Here is a 13,972-nt window from a genome sequence, read left to right on the forward strand (position 1 = left end):
TAGTGTGGATCAGTGAATCGATGTCTCGTTCACTCTTGGCATACAGCTTGATGTCATCCATGTACAGGAGGTGGCTGACAACTGCTCCGTTTCGTAGTCGGTATCCGTAGCCAGTCTTGTCAATTATCTCACTGAGGGGGTTAAGGCCTATGCAGAACAGCAGTGGGGACAGAGCATCTCCTTGGTAGATCCCGCACTTGATGGTGACTTGTGCTATGGGCTTGAGGTTGGCCTCCAGTGTTGTCCGCCACATCCCCATTGAGTTCCTGATGAAGGCTCTCAGGGTCCTGTTGATCTTATATAGTTCTAGGCATTCCAGTATTCAGCTGTGGGGCATTGAGTCATAGGCCTTCTTGTAATCAATCCAGGCAGTGCACAGGTTGGTCAGTCTGGTCCTGCAGTCTCGGCTGACTGCTTGGTCTGCCAGTAGCTGGTGTTTTGCGCCTCTGGTATTCTTGCCCATCCCTTTCTGTGCCCCGCTCATGTGTTGACCCATGTGCCTGTTCATCTTAGCCGCTATGATGCCTGACAGGAGCTTCCACGTGGTGCTGAGGCAGGTTAATGGTCGGTAGTTGGAGGGGACCGGTCCCTTCTGGGGGTCCTTGAGGATCAGGACTGTCCGGCCTTCGGTTAGCCATTCCGGGTGTCTCTCGTCAACTAGCAGCTGGTTCATTTGTGCTGCCAGGCGCTCGTGGAGTGCAGTCAGCTTCTTCAGCCAGTAGCGGTGAACCATGTCAGGGCCTGGTGCTGTCCAACTCTTCATACTAGAGACCCTTTCTTGGATATCTGCCACTGTGATGGTTACTGGACCCTGTTCAGGGAGGTCGCTGTGGTCTGCCCTCAGATCCACTAGCCACTGAGCATTGCTGTTATGGGTTGCGTCCTTCTCCCATATGCTCTTCCAGTATTGCTCCGTCTCCAGCCTTGGTGGTGCTGTTCTCTTATTGTTCCCTTGCCCCTGAGAGTACACCTTTGCTGGTTCTGTGGAGAACAGCTGGTTTATTCTCCTGCCTTCTATCTCACTGGTGTATCTCTTCAAGCGGCTGGCCAAGGCTGTGAGTCTTTGCTTGGCAGTTTCCAAGGCCTCAGGTATGGACAGTTTCCTGTACTTCTTAGGCACCTTCCTCATCGCGCCTTTCTGCATCTCCGATAGTTGGCTAACCTCCCTCTGTGCTACCTTGATCTTAGCCTCTAGCCTCCTTCTCCATGGAGGGTACTTCAACTTGTAGCCAAGCATCTCACTGATCACTGCTGCCGTATTGTAGATCAGCTTGTTAGTGTCGGTAATCGTGGCTGTAGGTATTGTCTGTAGTGCTGCATTAACATCATCTAGCAGACCTTCTGAGGGTACTTCACGTAATCTTGGTAACCGGCTACGGGGGGTCCAGGTTTCAAGCTTGGCAGCTGGATAGCGTAGTGGTTAGACTACACGCCTATTGTCCTTCAGACCAACTGAAGGACAAAATAGCAAAGATATCTTTTCTATTACTTCTTGGTCTTGACTGAATTGCAGTATTTTCAACTGCTCTAAAAAGCAGTTTAACTTACAGTGTTAACTTAGCATTTCAACATTTTCATATTTCTGTATATTGCATTATTTTCAAATGCCATTTTGTTCATGTTAAACTCTTATTCCTTTTTTCTTAGCTGTAGAAATGAAGCTTCCCTATTGAGAATAATTAATGTTTTAGTTTACAGCATCTAAGAGGCCAGATTTCAAAGTCAATATATTTCTTGAACGTCACATTCTTTTATTCATTGAAAAGCAGTTTTGTGGTTTTACAAACGGCTCAGTTTGAAAATGACATTTATTGGAATTAGGTCAGGAGAAGTCAGAGCACGGGGGTAAGAAGTGCAGCAGAGCGTCTCATTTCTTAGATCTGGCTTGTTTAACTCTGACATTTGAACAGAACATATTTCAGATCAGTGTTTTGTTTTTTTTACGTGCAGCTGAAATTATAATATGGAGGAAATTAGTTGATAAATTGTAAAAGAGACACTTTCTTCCCTCTTTCTTTGTTTCTTTTTCCCCTCTCTAACACTCATACGTACTCCCACCCACACACAGATACACACACGCGTACACAGCCTGGCTGACCCTGGTGTTTAATCATCATCCATTAGTAATTAGGAGCTGTTTCCTGAGTGTGTATCCAGAGGCTTGCTGAATAAAGGCTTTAGAGGAAATAATAATAAATAATAATCAGACCGAGCCAATTAAGACTGATTACCTTCCCCATGATGTTGGGTGCTACACACAGCTCTGCTCTTACACACACACAGAGCCTGTTTATAGGGCTGTGCTGATATGTGAATATTTATGTACAGCCTTCAGTACCGTACACACACACACATATATGTCGGATATTCACATCTCGTGGGGAAATCTAATTGAAATAATGCTTTCGCTAGCCCCTTTCCCTAACCTTAACCATAAAAAATGAATCCCTAACACTTACCCTAAACCTAACTATAACCCAACTGCAACCCTGTCACTAAAACCACATTTTGAGTCTCAAAAATGCCTTAAAACTTGTGGGGACCACAATTTTGTTCACCATAAGTACAGTAAACTTCCAATTTTTGGTCCCCACAAAGATACGAATACACGCTCACACACACACACACAGCTGGGTTTTGTCCTAAAAAAGCCAATTCTGTGCTCCAGTAAATAGTGGCGCAGTAATTGGGAAAATGTTCCTCCTCACAGAGGCTCAGTCTGACTCCAAGAGATGAGGCCTCCGCCTCTCAGGATGACTCTAAGCCCCTTTAAGTCTCAGTCTTAGCTGAAGACAAAAGCTAGGTGGCTTGGGGAGGATTAGTAATACGGGTGGAGAGGGTCGACATCCCAAAACGTGATTAAGTGTTTGGTAAGTGACTGAGAAGGACTCCTGAGATTTAAAGGTACGCACCGAAGACGTGGGGGCCTTTCTGATGTTAAATAAGGCTGGGAGATGCAGAGCAAGAGGGAGGGGAGGGGGTGACAAGTAAGAAGGAAGACGCGGAAGTTGTCAATAAGGAATGCTACGCTTCTGATGACAAAGATGCGTCCGCTTTTGTTTCTCTGATAGCCTAAGGCTGGACCACAGGGAGGTATCAATACACAGATGCACCGAGGAACTATTTTTTAAATATATGAAATATATATAAGTTCTTGATGCTTATGAAAAAAATTACAGAGACACACTCTTTTTCATGTATTTACTCAATTTGAATCCACTTTCATACTTTTGTAGCAAACAGAATGCACAAATTTGTCCATAGTTTTCCCCTGAAAATTAAAGAATCATTCTGTTGTTGCCTCTGTCTCTTTCTTTCTGTTTCTATCAATGGATTTTTAATGGCGTGTAATCGTCATCTGTCAGTGGCCTGTGGGCCCTGTCCCCAACGGCTGGTTGGAATCCGACACCCACGGCAAGTCTCTAAGAAGTGCCATATGGCCACAGTTAACACTGATATATAGGACTGTAACACAGCCTCATGGGAAGTCAGTGACAGTTCTTGTGGAAACGGTGTAATGTGTCTGTTGTGTGTGTGAAAGCGAGTGAGCGCAAACACACAGTAACAGATTGGCTTTAAGAGATATCACTATCTCCGTTAGATTAGATGATTAGAAGAGTGGCTCTGATTTGTGGAGATGAAGCCCTTGTAGATTAGAACAAGGCCAGCGTGGATTTAAAATATTCTGATAAAGCATTTCAAATTACTCTGGAGTGTGATTGGACATAGCTGATGAGAGCAGACAGGAGCAGGAAAATCAAAGCATCATTGCTTAAAAGAAAAAAAGAATCCACAATAGGCATGGCATATTACAAATAGTTGTAATTATTCTCTGATACCAGGACTCAAAACGCTAATGATATCATACTCCCTTTTCCAATAATTATAGCACATTGATGAAACCTGAATTTAGTAAATTATTTAAAATGGCTACTGTCAAATATGTCTAATAAAAAAAACAACTTTTTTAGAACAGCCTAAATTTTTATGTTTTAAGATATGTTAACAATAAAATTCTACCTTCAGTAGTATGTAGTTTAAAAAACTAGATAGAGCCACATATCTAATTTGGCACAGATGTTTACACCACACAACCTTTCATTTAAGCAGGCTTTAGATCAGCAGGGGTTATCCACTACCCCGTGACTGGTTTAGCATCGCGTTTCCTACCAATTGTGAACCAGGAATTATTCCCTAGACTATAGAAACACATCATGCTTTAGTTAACTTTCAGCTTTGTCCTGTAGACACAACATGAATGTCTTTGAAATATTCAGTGCATTTTGATAGTTTAGGCGTTAGCATGTTTGTCTGACACATCAAATTTGCAACTAGCATGATGCACAGATCCAATCTTGTGTGGGGCAGTCACAAGTTAGTGTAGAGGTTTGTGAGGAAAGGTGTTTGATGTAAAAATCTGTGTTAAACTAAGAAAAGTAGAAACTGATAGGAACATGGCAACTGAATAACAGCATTCAAACTTCCAAAATTCTTCTCCCAATGTGAAAATCTTAGCAAAGTTAACAACAGAGGTCAAATGATGAGGAAATTCAGACAGCTATTGTATGGAAGCTTGTTCTCATCATTGACAAAAAAGAGCCATCCATAATTTGGCACTTCAAGTAAATAAGTCTAAATCCTGAGAAAATAACTAGAACCTTTGAGATGGCTCTGCCAGTTAGTAAGCTCTCTGAAGCTGTTCAACAGTTTGACATGAACACGTTGCATACCTTTTATACAGTTATCATTCGCTAGAATGCAGTCAAAGAACCTGAAGAACCTGCGAGAAGTTTGCTCACGTTTGCTATACATTGGCAACTCACTGTTGCTATCGCTACCCATTTTTGAGTGCACATGCGTATGTGCCATCTACCTCCAGGTAACAAGGAAATGCTGTCGTTTATGGGACTTCTGATTGGCTGAGCTAACATAAAATTTCAACTTGCTAATTTTGAAAACTTCTCTCTAGAAAATAACTCAAAATTTTGACTTATTTGCTAAAAATTTCTGCTTATTAACTCGAAATTTTGAGATACCTATCTTGAAATTTTGTCTGAAGCACATTCAGTTTGAGAAAGTATTCAGTCTTACTACTCTTGGGAAACCATAGACTGAAGCTACAGGCAAGTTAGCCAGCTTCTGATGCATCACACATTGCATTTAGTTTAAGGCTCTCAGTGCCAGTACTGTGATAGCTCACTGCCATGTGTATATGACACATGAACTGAAGCAGAGCTTTTCTTATTTTCTTATTTTCTTATTTCTTATATTTTTATTTGTCTCGTTTAGAATTATCCCACCCACTCTTACCTGAACAATACACCATAAAATACACTGCATGCATTGATTTAACAAAATAAAGTCATTTTATGTGACTCTAGGAAACAAAGCAAATAAAACTGTAACATTAACAAATAAAAATGAATCAAAAGTCTGGGATACATTACAACACTCCCAAGATAAGAGAGCAAGATAAAAAACAGTAGGGTTAATATTGATGTCTGTAATTTTAACAGTTACACAAATGAAAAAAAAAAAAATTTTTTAGAGTGGGATGATACATTTTTCAGATGTGTAAGCAGCACACTGACATACTTCTGGACCAGGTTGTTATTTCAACAGCAAAATTAGCTTTTAACAGGAGCAATTTATTGCAACAGCTCTGATGAAAAAAAAAAAACTCTATTAAAAAAGCAGCACACACTGTGAGCCATTTCCTGTCTTACATGTTACAAGCACTATTCCTGCACTGATTATTTACTGAAAAACTGTGCTCGTACTGTATGTTCTGGCCTGAGTCATTTACTATTGGCTTCGTGTGATAAATATGACCTGTCTCTGCTACTCTGGGTTATGTGCCATTGAGGGATGGAGGCTGTGTTTTGTTACTGGGGAATGAGGCAGGAGAACTGGCCTAGTAAATGACTTTAACCCTGGGAGAGAGTTAGGTTATCATTAACAGAGGCGCAACACCGTCGCGCTGCTGTCAGAGCTCTAACCCGTGACATAGACGTGACAAGGACACGAGACGCTTCTCTACAGTTTTGACCTTGTGTTACTTTAGAGAGGTTGGCAGCTCAGCTGTTTGGCTGGCTGGTTTCCTTATTTTTGTGCTGCTTAGCTTTATGCACCAGGTACGTCCATGATTTTCAGGATGTCAAGGAGTGCAAGTCCGAGAAAACATGCTGAAACACATGCACACAAATTCACACACTTTCTCAAAGGCTCTTTGTCAGTTTGAGTTGACTTGGGTTGTATTCCACCCCTATTTTTTAGATAGCTATCCTTTTCCAAAAAGAACGGATGTCAGATAAACAATGAACTGATTGTATAACATTCATCAAACTATACACTTTGTCTCATGCCATAAAAATCCTTTGGAAAATGGTTCCTTGTAGCTCAGATTGTAGCTACTATATTATTAATCCCTATAATTCCCTCCTGGGTCATCACATATATTATTTTTAAGCTGCTGTATTCATAGTGACATGAACAAAGTGTCCTTTGGTTCTGGTGCCTTGACACACCAGCTGCAGCAATGTTGCACTGCAGGAGACTGCAATTTGTATCCTGTCCTGAAAGCTCTATGTTTTGCACTTTACTTTTTCTTTTCTCCTTTTTTCACTCACTAGGTTTTGGTACCAAAAATATTTGGTTTGGTTAATGAAAAGTTGATGACAAGAAAAAATGTAATTAAGCCTGAACACTAATAAATGTCAAAATGTAAATCGTGCATTCAAAAGAAACATTGAATGTTCCTGACCAAGTATCCTTATGTTATGTATTGGGAGTAAAGCACATGTGATTATTGTCTTGACCCATGCATTAAGGCACTTACACCAAAGTTAGATACTTATAATACCTAACAAAAGTATTTGATGACCTGAGAACAAGCATGGGTTCAAATATGTCAGCTTTGGATTGGACATGCTGCATAGATAAACTGCACTAACTATATAAGATCTCCCAACTTTTGATGTTGTACAAGAGGTTCAGATCTGTCTAAGAGGGAGATGTCTCAACAGCTGTTGGTCAAACTGATGGACAATGTATTCAGATCCAGCTTTAAAGCAACTCTAATATTGTTAGAGGTTCTGATCTTTACTTATTCCTGATGTGGTAATGATAGTCTTGCTTTACTTTTGTCATATAGACTAATATGATCAAATTTAGTGCAGTTAGCTAACACTCTAAATTAAAATCAATATTATTTCCTGTAAACATTTGTATTTTAGCTTCAGAAAAGCAGCTTTAACAGGTCTAAACAGAGCTCGCTGTAGACTTTAATTTTCCACTAAGGCCAGCCTAGTTAAAAATAATACATTTCTTTCCACTGTTGCATTGTTAGAGAACCCCTGTCTTCATCAAAGAAGCACTAAAAAGCCTTCCTTTGTCTTTGTCTAGCCCACCTGTCTTTATTCCACACAAACCTCTGTCATCCCAGCTGTCTTCCTTTTCCTCCCATGCCCATGTCTCTGTCCTGTTGCCTAATCAGTTTGTCAGTCCATCACTTTCTAAATAGGCTAAGCCAGTGCAGCATTGTTGTTGATTTCATACATGTCATACGACACAATTGCGTTAATGGCTCCATGAATAGATTTCATGGAGAGTTGGTCGGATTTGTTTGGGAGGCAGTTTAGAGACACAAAGACGCTGTCATCTCTGTTTGGCCATCAGCTCCAAAGCTCTCATTAGCAGATGATAGATTTGACAGTCTTGCTGCAAATGAAGTGATGATTTCTTTATGATGAACACATTAGAGAATTGTCGAAGATGAGTTCACTTTCTTTCTTTCTTGCTTTTGTTTTACATGCTGGTGAATGGAATATTGAACTTGAAAATTTTTATGCTGGATTTGTGTTTAGTTTGCTTTATAGTGTACGTAATGTAGATGGTTTGGGTCAGCAGTCACACCAGCTGGGCTATTAGAAGGGGAAAATTTAAACTTTCTTTGGGGAACTGAGTCAGAGAAGAATGCAATTCAGTCCAGTCACCTTAACACTCGCCTTTGCTGCTCCTCACTTTTAACACTTTAAATCACTTTCCACCTGAAGGCTCAGATTGTTGTCCTTCGAGGTGTCCTTTGAAGTTTTATCAGTACAGGCTTATACAAAGTTATGAAACCAGCTTTTGTGCACACTGTTTTGATTGCTTATATTTGAAAGCATAAAATTTCCCCAGCTTGGGAGTAATGGGGTTATGACTGTCTGAGATGTCAGGCTCAGTGAAAAAGGCTCAAGTTCCTGCATGACACAGTGCAGTACTGGTTTGTAAACTGGTTCATGAGTCTAAGAAGCACCAAAAAGGTGAGCCAAAATTTCATGGCAAGCCTGTATTCATATCTTTGCAAAATGGCCTTTGTGCCATTTGTCTTGCCTGGCTAATGGATGTCATTTTTAATAATAACTTTATTGTTTTTTCAGGTGCTATATAAATAAACAGTTTAAAAATAACAAAATGATAATATGACATCAAAACAAGTTCACAAAAATCTGGGTTTAGACGTGAGTGCAGGAAATCACTGAGCCTTATCTCCTCGGCCAGGTTGAGCTTGATGGCAGAAGCACGGCCTCCTTTAGATTTAAGCTTTGACTCTGGAACAGCTAAGAGCTGTTTACTAGCACATGTGGGGTTAAGATTTCTGCTGTTTAGGCAGAGACCACACACAGCTGTTTTAAAAGTGGTGAGTAAAATATTAAAAATCAATTCTATAAGAAGATTTTGAAAGCTGAATTGCAACATCTGGAACTATGTGCACAATGTCTGCACATTAGGGAGTGTTGCTACTCCCTTGGCATATACCTTGAGTTCACTGCTTTATCAGATACTTTAACATAATCTTGGTTGACATCTGGTTTGAATCCAGTACTCTTCTCTTCACAGAAGAAATGTTTGGTTTCCAAGTGCCTCTTTAGATTGCTTGACACCTTGGTTGTCTGATTGTTGGGGTTTTCTCTGTATTATTGTAGGGTTTTCCCCTTACATTATAAAGCCCCTCAGGGTTACTGTTGTTGTGATTTGGTGCTAAATATATAAAAAAGAATTGAATTGAGTATATACCAGTAACAATATATCATAATTACAAAATGCAGCACTGGGAATAGCAGTACTCTGTGTGCAGGTATTATAAAATACCATATTTAATAAAGGTTATACAAAATACGTCCTTATTTAAGGTTAAGTTTGGGAGGATTTGTAGTGGTGATGTTCTGATACAGTTATTCACATGAGCATAAAAGTAATAAAATGTAAATTACATGTAAAGATTGAGAGCCCATTCTAAGTCTGGAATACATACACAAGGTGTCCCTAGGCATATCAGAGCAATCTTCAGTCTTCAGACAGTCTTCACTCATGGGGATAGTTACAAAGCATTCTTCGTTATGAATTAGCATACATGTTTTTTATTGAACATTTGAAGAACCAGCAAAAAACAGAAACTCTTGTAGAGGACATAAAGTCACAGATAGAAGCGACAAGGAGCAGGTGCATCTAGTACAGGTAGAGCTGCTGCAAAAACCCACAGAGCTCAGCAGCCAGTGCAACAAATTCTGGATCCTTGGCTTTTAGTTAGCAGTTAGCAGCACATGCTGTGTCCGATGTGAAAGGACCTTTATGCTGCGCACTGTGACTCACAGCAATGGTCCCGGGTCAGCCCTGACTTTGTGTTGAACTAATCCTAAAGTAATAATGGTATTTCTAACCACTGATATACCACAACGTTATCCTTTCAACAGCTACTGAAAGTTAGGGGACCGGGGACCTAGCTGCTATCGGATATTTATATAGAGATCCTACAGTTTCAAACTGTATTACCCTTCAAGGACCTGCAGTTCATAAAAGCGCCCCTCCGACAGCCAAACAAATCTGTTCTCTGATTGGATAGTTACATTTGTGATTGACATGACATTGGCCAATCAGATGAAAGGCCAATCAGATGAAAGGAAGAAAAATAGGGTCAAAATTTGTACTTGTAACTTGAAACTTGAGTGCAGAGTTTCACACGTATTTTTACAAATCTTTTTTAAGCAGCACATGTGTGCGTAAATCTTTTTACACACATATAAATTCTTTTTAAACATACAAATCTTTTTTTACACACACACAAATTCTTTTTACACATACCGGTACAAATCCTGATTTACAAGTACAGTACAAAACTGATTTACATGTACAAAATATTTATGACCACAATTTGAGCCCATACAATAGTGCAACAAGTCCAAGTCCAAATTTGTCACATATTGTCTACATCCTTTGTTTTACCTCTGACCTCACTGTCTTCAGCAGTCTTGAGAGTCCTTTTTGAGCATGTAGTGCAAATGACTGGAATGCTATTAACTCACCATAATCTTAACCAGTACAGTTTGGTGTAACTTTTGAATGGTACTATTAAGCTACTGCGTATTCTGTCTATTTGATTTTTTTTTTTTTAATCTGAGTAAGGCTAGATGGACAGATGTGAAAATGTGAAAAGGCATGGCTGTTTCTGTAAAATGCAAAGGAGTGCAGCAATATAGGCATATGAAATAAACAGATGCAATAAACAATGCTCATAGTTAGTCTAATAACCATGTAATCTTTCTAATCTGACAAAGCCAGCATGCCAGGTAATTTAATAAGTTGCGCTGTAGCATAACACAGATCTAAGCAGAAAAGGCTCCTTCCTGCTAGCTTAAAAAATTCCTTTTGACAGAACAGTTTTGCCAATGATATTTTACATCTTTACTTGTAAATGTATCTACCACACAGCTTAAAGAGTAAACCGTTCTGCTGCTCTTTGAACATCTGAAAACAAAGAGAGGACTTAAAATTAAAACTAACACAAAAGCCCTGGATCTGAAGAAACTTCAGCACAAACTGCTGTGGCAAAACTTACCAAGTAGCATTAAGCGGCTAACATAACCACTGAGTAATAGCCTGTATATGTCAGAGACCACTGATTTTGACAGAACGAATCAAAACTCTGAGAAAGAAAATAGAGTGAGATTAGACAAGGCTTCTACATTTACACTTTATAAAAGGGAGTTTGAATATAAATCTGTCATCCCGTGGCTCAGAAAAGTCTTGCTTTCCCTTCTCCACCTGAAGGCACTTCTGCTGTTTTCAACCACCTAACAGAGCTAAGAACTACATTTTCATCAACCAGCCATCAAAAAGAAGCCAGCAATCACAGAATATATCCCCACTTTGTGTTATCAGAGCTAACTGACACAGACTAAGACACAAGCAGGGCCTCAGTGCGCTCCTACCTGGCTAGCTGCCACCGCAGCAGCCCTGTTAGCCGGGACGTTGCAGACAGGGAGCCTGGGCCTTTTGTGCATTCACTGCCCACCATGCCAACCAAAACTGAGTCATTGTGCTGCAGGGAGTTTCACAGTGGACTGTTTTTCTTGGATACTGTTACCGACGCTAGTGCAGAGAAACCTGTGTGCGCCGCAGCACTGGAATTGAAGCTGTTTTGTTCACAGATAAAGGAACAACCGCCGCCAGCAGGAAGAGGGCTGCTGAGTTATGTAACCTAATGCTATTGCTTCACCTCAGATTGCTCTTTCATTCATTCATTCACTTTCCTAAAATGATAAGCACTTCACAAATTATCAGGAGCAGAAAGTTATGAATCGTTTTCTTTTTAGTGTTAGTCAGCCCTGGGCCTGATATCAGGCAGTCACAGCGGAAGTGGAACACAGGAGTTCAAAAGAAAACACACACACACACAGAAAATAAAAGAACCTGCAGTGTATGATATTGTTTCTGTTTAAATAATATGATTAAGTACTCCAGGCTGGGGAATTTTCTATCAGTAGTGACACAGCTACTGAAGTGATTACAGCTATTATACAGACAATCCATGAAGACATTTACCTAGTTAGTTACAAAAGTAGCTTATGGCTCCGAGCCTGAGGTTATATGTGGAAGTTCTTTCTTTTCTCTTCTGTCTTTGCTTCTTTTGATCATAGAAAGTATTCGTGTCATATTTCTGCAATAAAACAAGCTTCCTTTATTATTTTATCATCAATATCTTACTTCAAAACAATTATAATACTTATGAATCATTGTCTCCTTTTTGATATGTCCCTTGTAGCTTAGAGGACTTCCCTATGTGTTTAACCTTACCAGACATGAAAACTAATGCTGGCTCTACTGCAGGTGACAGGGTGTAGGGTCCCTTTTAATTACTCTGTTGTCTCAAAGGCCAAATGCCGAAATAGCCTTTCACCTCTCAGTATAACTCTCATGGAATACGCTGAGATGGAGAGGACAGCGCTAAATTATTGTGACTGCATGTGTGTGAACACTAAGCTGCACAGTAATCAGGGATATAAAGACTGTGCTCTCAGTCTTCAGTGAAATATCTAGTGCTGCCAAGGCAAATACCCATTTTTATACCAAATACTAACACCTCTGCCATATTGTAAAAGACAGCTACACTTATATAGTACTTTTCTAGTCTCGCTGGCAACTCAAAGTGCTTTAGACTATAAATAACATTTCATCCATTCAGACAGCACTTCAATCTGTACATTCCAAGCACCCCACATGCCATCCATCCATCCATCCATCCATCCATCCATCCATCCATCCATTCACTTCCGCTTGTCCTTTTCAGGGTCGCGGGGGGCGCTGGAGCCTATCCCAGCTGTCATAGGGCGAGAGGCGGGGTACACCCTGGACAGGTCGCCAGTCTGTCGCAGTGCTAACACACAGGGACAGACAACCATTCGCACTCACATTCATTCGCACATTCACACCTAGTGACAATTTGGATTATCCAATTAACCTATCCCCACAAGCACAACTTATAATCACCAATGAACCTAACATGCACTGAACAGTGGAGGAAGCCAGAACACTTGGAGAAAAGCCATGCAGGTACAGGGAAAACATGCAAGCTCCACATTGGATTCAAACCAGGAACCTTTTTGTTTTGTTCTAATCAATCCACCACTAACACTAAGTTACATTAGAAATCCTTGGTGACTGGTACATTTTGCAGAAAGTCAAGCAGAGTCCATGACATACCCATAATCCCTTGACCACTAAACAATCTTAATGAGTAATTCCACTGTTTAACTCCTCAATGAGACAAACTAAACCAGATTAAAGTATACTGCTGCTGCCTGTCTCCAGGCAGAGCTTCTGCAAGTATTCACCTATATTTGACCTATAATGTACTTTATAGAAGAAAGCTAACTTTACAAAATACATCTATAGAGATCATCAAAGTATTTATCATTAACTGACAGTGTCCAGGAGTAATACCACACTATGAAAACATTTAACTTCATGTAAAACTGTAATAAAATGGCTGTAATATGAAGCCTTAAACCTCTGTTAGGTACTTTAATCTAATCTACTAAATCATATGTATGTAGTGTGGCTGTGCTATAAATAACACATATCTTTTTTTCTCATGTTCAAATATATTACTGTAATAACAAAAAATCAGAGCATCCAGTAAATCAAAGCCAGAAACGTTCAGAATCTACAGGAGACTTGAAGACATTAAAGAATAATAACTGTGTTTAACCTCCTAAGACCCGAACTCTTCCATATCATGCATTTTTAATTTCTCTTTGATATTTGGGCATGTTGGGAACTGACGAATGTAAAAACAAAGAATTGCAATTTTTTTTTTAACCTGATTTTTGTTCCTGACAAAAAAGAGATTCACATATGAAGACGCTGGTCTTAAATTTCGATAGAACGGTTGCAGTATAATGTCCTCGTGAGTGGATATCAGGCCCTTGTAGAGCAAAATTGAGTATTTTGGTCTAGACAACCCAAAATGTGATGTCCACATATGTGGACGCCAGGTCCTAGGAGGTTAAATTAGCATTCGTGGTTTAACTTAACAAGTGAGTTCTCATATGTGGAGTGAAGCCCTGCACTGTAAAATGTGCCCATTTTCTAAAAAGCCTACTTGGCGTAAAAGCTCACAGATGATGTTGACTCAAGTCAGTGTGACTAA

The sequence above is a fragment of the Maylandia zebra genome, linkage group LG14, assembly GCF_041146795.1.
Source record: "Maylandia zebra isolate NMK-2024a linkage group LG14, Mzebra_GT3a, whole genome shotgun sequence".
Classification (NCBI taxonomy): domain Eukaryota; kingdom Metazoa; phylum Chordata; class Actinopteri; order Cichliformes; family Cichlidae; genus Maylandia; species Maylandia zebra.